We start from the raw sequence: 4952 nt of genomic DNA on the forward strand, positions 1-4952 counted from the left end.
TTGGCCAAAATCTAGGAACACCAGACCAACGAGGTTCGAGAGGCTCTTGGTAAAAAGGGGGACACAGCTGTGACCCCAGAATACACAGATCTTTGTTTGAAATCGGGGCAGAATAATCCCCTGATCTGTGCAACGACTAAAGGGTGGTCTAACCCCGGAGGTCGAAGAAAGAAGCTGAGAATCACCCAACTGGAAGATACTGGTAGCTGCAGCAATAAAAATAAAGGTTAAAAGCTCCTTAGACAGAGGTTCTAGTCTGAGTACATTTGAAAGGTATAAGGTGGCACCAAAATGGGGGTGGGAAACTGTATCACCAAAATAAAGCTGGGGGGAAACTGGAGAGTAATGGGAGTGTCATCTGTACTTTGTTGTTGTAATCACAGTTTTTCTTGCATCTGAACTGCGTAAACACAGAGGTCATCCCACATATGGTCCACCCGTTAAAGGGGGACAGAGGGCCTCAGGACCAAGAAGAACTGGACCTTGTAACGCTGGAGTGTATGTTATAAGTGATCTCTTTTTTAAGAGATCAAAAGGGGGAATTGTGAGATTATTCTGTTATCATATGTTACCTTATATCTGTAATCAAAGTAGTTGAATTATGATATTGCTGTAGATCATATTATACCCCTTAATATAGAGTGTGTGATCAGTATGTAGTTTTAGTTTGCATTATACTTCTGACTTAAAAGAGTGTGAAAATCATTAGATCTATTGGATTGACCTGTATTACTCGACACTGTTGAATGTGTTTCTTGACATTTCATACTGCTGAATCATGAAGAGAATGTTGTGTGCAGAAGACCTTGTGCCGATAATAGAAGAGAAAGACCACATTCCATACCCCCACCTTTACAGAGAGCAGAAAGACAGGGAGCCGAGGTCATAACTTAGGCGCCGTAAGAGAGAAAGAATGTGAATGTTTAGGCTTTTACGACTAGGTGGGGGCTACTAGAGGCTATAAAAGGCTGAGTAACCCGTCACCATTTTGAGACTTGCTGTGACCCTCTGCAGGCAGGTCTCCCCATCATGATGGTTCTTATGCTCTTAAGTGTTGAATTATATGGAAATAAAATATTGTTGATTGAGCATTTATACACCGAGTATTGTCCTTCCTTCAGCCCAAAGATTAAAAGAATTGGGAGATTTCAACACCTCTCTGTCCAATATGTGAATGTTGGCATCCTCAAAAGAGTGACCTTTATCCTTAAGATGCAGATGGACTGCTGAGTCTTGTCCTGTGGAGGTGGCTCTTCTATGTTGTGCCGTGCGCTTGTGAAGTGGCTGTTTGGTCTCTCCAATGTAGAGGTCTGGGCATTCCTCGCTGCACTGTACAGCATACACCACGTTGTTCAGTTTGTGTTTTGGAGTTTTGTCTTTCGGGTGAACCAGTTTCTGTCTGAGTGTGTTGCTGGGTCTGAAGTACACTGGGATGTCGTGTTTGGAGAAAACTCTCCTGAGTTTCTCTGATACACCGGCTACATAGGGGATGACAACGTTGTTGCGTCTGTCTTTCTTATCCTCCCTCGCTGGTGTCTGGTCTTCTTTCCTGTGCCTCTTTGCTGACTTTATGAACGCCCAGTTAGGATAACCACATGTTTTCAGTGCTTCCTTTACGTGTGTGTGTTCCTTCTTTTTCCCTCAGACTTAGAGGGAACATGTTCTGCCCGGTGGTGTAGGGTCCTGATTACTCCAAGTTTGTGTTCCAGAGGGTGATGGGAGTCAAAGAGGAGGTACTGGTCCGTGTGTGTGGGCTTCCGATAAACTTCAATGTTGAGGTTGCCGTTTTCTTCAATGTGTACGGCGCAGTCCAGGAAAGGCAAACAGTTGTCCTTAGTGTCTTCCCTGGTGAACTTGATGTTTTTAACCACGGTGTGCGCAGTGAAGGATTCCACTTCTTGTATTTTGATTTTGACCCAGGTGTCATCTACAAATCTGTACCAGTGGCTGGGTACTCTCCCTTTAAAAGAGCCAAGAGCCTTTCTGATGTGGTGTGGGGTGTTCCCCACAAGACGTGCTAGGACGGTGGCAAGGTGTTTCGAGATGTTATACAGTGGCTTGCAAAAGTATTCGGCCCCCTTGAACTTTTCCACATTTTGTCACATTACAGCCACAAACATGAATCAATTTCATTGCAATTCCACGTGAAAGACCAATACAAAGTGGTGTACACGTGAGAAGTGGAACGAAAATCATACATGATTCCAAACATTTTTTATAAATAAATAACTGAAAAGTGGGGTGTGCGTAATTATTCAGCCCCCTGAGTCAATACTTTGTAGAACCACCTTTTGCTGCAGTTACAGCTGCCAGTCTTTTAGGGTATGTATCTACCAGCTTTGCACATCTAGAGACTGAAATTCTTGCCAATTCTTCTTTGCAAAACAGCTCCAGCTCAGTCAGATTAGATGGACAGCGTTTGTGAACAGCAGTTTTCAGATCTTGCCACAGATCTCCAAGAAGCTCCATTGTTGTGTTCATCAGTACATAACTGAAACCGGTTTAGAGTGCCTTGTTTAGCCGTGGAGGGTAACAACTGAAAATATGAAATAAACACACATGTAAGCTAAGACTCTCTAAAAAAAACAGCATTGTTGTTGTTCGGCTTTTCATTTCGCCATTTGTTGATTCACTCGAAGAGCAAGTGATGTAATATGGGTCAAGTGATCAGTTTGATATCTTTTGTGATACGCTGTCATATTTACATTATTTGTATAGTAGGAATGATTTGCTTTGGTACCTGCTCAAACTTAAGCTCTCCTCTGTCTGCCTGGCTGGCTTCTTCTACAGGAAACTCGCAGGCAGCAGCCCCTCCCCCCTCGCTCACAGCGTAAGTGCTGTGCTCGGTCGCCTAGTGCCTGAGCTCGGATCATACCAAAATTAGGGGGAATTTACGCACAGTCATAAATTCCCACAGTGTGCGCTATGTGCTTCAAATATTGTGTGTAGTTTTTGTTTTATACAGTTGTCAGTCAGTCATCTAACTATGAAACAAATTACACTCCAAAATGGTAAATGGCCTGTATTTGTATAGCACTTTACTAGTCCCTAAGGACCCCAAAGCGCTTTACACATCCAGTCATCCACCCATTCACACACTGGTGATGGCAAGCTACATTGTAGACCCCGGGCTTCTAAAATATAACCCGGGCTTAAGCCCAGTAAGCCACTCCCCTGCTCTGCCAATGGTTTCAAATAGACTCATTTATCAAATGGCATGTCCTCAAGTGAAGGTCAACAAAGACGCAGTTGTGGTCACTAGTGATGGGATTTCCGGCTCTTTTTAGAGAACCGGCTCTTTTGGCTCCCAACTGGCTCTTCAGGTTGTTTTGTTGCTTTAATTAATCAATTATCAACAACAATATAAAATTATGCACAAAAGGAATTAGTAATGTAAAAAAAAAACTTGGTTTTCTTTATGACTGTTTATATATAAATATTTATGGGGGCCCCCAGAGACAAAGCACGTACAAACTCCAAAACACATTTCTAGCGTTAACTGAACTTCCAAAATAGAGCTACCTAGATCACTTAAATTACACAATCGAATTCATATGTCTATTGTTTTTGTATTAATACACAAACACTCATATATATATTCAAATAATTAAAAAAAAAAAACTTCATTTACCTGTTACTACCACACACCCAATCCGATTGTTGGTTCTTCCTGGCTTGTGTAGCTACTAGGTAACAAAAGCTCAACACGGCCCCTAGCATCCTGGAGCACTTCTGTTGTGTTTTGGAGTTTGTATGTGTTTTGTCTCTAGGGGCCACTGTAAATATACTTTTATTTATTCACTCCACATAAAATGTAATAAATAAATTATAAAATACAGAAACCAACTATTTACATTTCATACATTTCAACTTTTAACTACTTAAATTTTCAGCTTTTTCCTTTTAAACAAATTTAAAGTGAAACAACACATAACACTGCAAACCACAACACAATTAAACATAAACTAAAATATGGAAAAAAAAAGGGGGAAAAAAGAACGCCCAGATCTTTAATTAAGGGAAAGGTTGGCATTTAGAAATATTAATATCACCTTTGTTTTATCAATAAGATTGAAATGGTTCCAGACTTTGCTTCTTTTCTTGGTGTCACTCATTTTCTTTACTGTACCTTTCCAATGTGACGGTGCTCTTGTTGTGTGCTACTGCTGTTGCGAGTGTAACTACCGCCCCGCCCCCTCAGCTCAATGCTGAGCAGAGGGGGGAGGGGCGCAAACGCAAGACTCTGTTTGCCGTCTCTGCTCAGCGCAAACAAAAGGGTGACTTGCAGCGTGAAGAGAAAAAAAGTGAAAGAGAGGGCAGGAGAAAGAAAAAGAAACCCCACGGCTCGCATCGTTCACTTCAAAGATCCGGCTCTAAGAGCCATTTCATTCGTGACCGACCCATCACTAGTGGTCACTCAAAGCTACATCCTCCGCAGACACGTTGCTGATGCTGAGGCCCAAAGAAAGGAAGCATGTGAGACATGGCCGACTGTGGAGGCTCAGTCTGTCTGTTCTTCTTCATCCAACATGTCTGCAGCACTTTACAGGACGCTGCAGACTAGTTACCAAAGAACGAGTCAGGAACACATCAGGAACAAACTGAGACACACAAGTTTTACAGAGACCCAACGAAGATGAAGAGAAAGCTGCTGTAACCTGGAGACCTCAGTCTGACCCTGAAATACCCACAGATGGAGACACAAACACCTCCACCTGCACCGTCTGCAGCAGGGAGGGAAACATCCTGCTGAAGAAACAAGTGCTGCTCACTGTCAGGGCTCAGTGCTGTAGATGCAGGTCAGAGGTCAGAGGTCATGGTGGGACCAGTTTACTCCATTGAATCCATTCAGCCTGTGGCTGATAATGTTTCTAATAACGACAAACTGGAAACACAACTTTACGATTGTTTCTTTAACATCATATTTCCTGAAGTATTCAGACACTTATTTG

The sequence above is a fragment of the Oreochromis niloticus genome, unplaced genomic scaffold (assembly GCF_001858045.2).
Source record: "Oreochromis niloticus isolate F11D_XX unplaced genomic scaffold, O_niloticus_UMD_NMBU tig00002015_pilon, whole genome shotgun sequence".
NCBI lineage: Eukaryota > Metazoa > Chordata > Actinopteri > Cichliformes > Cichlidae > Oreochromis > Oreochromis niloticus.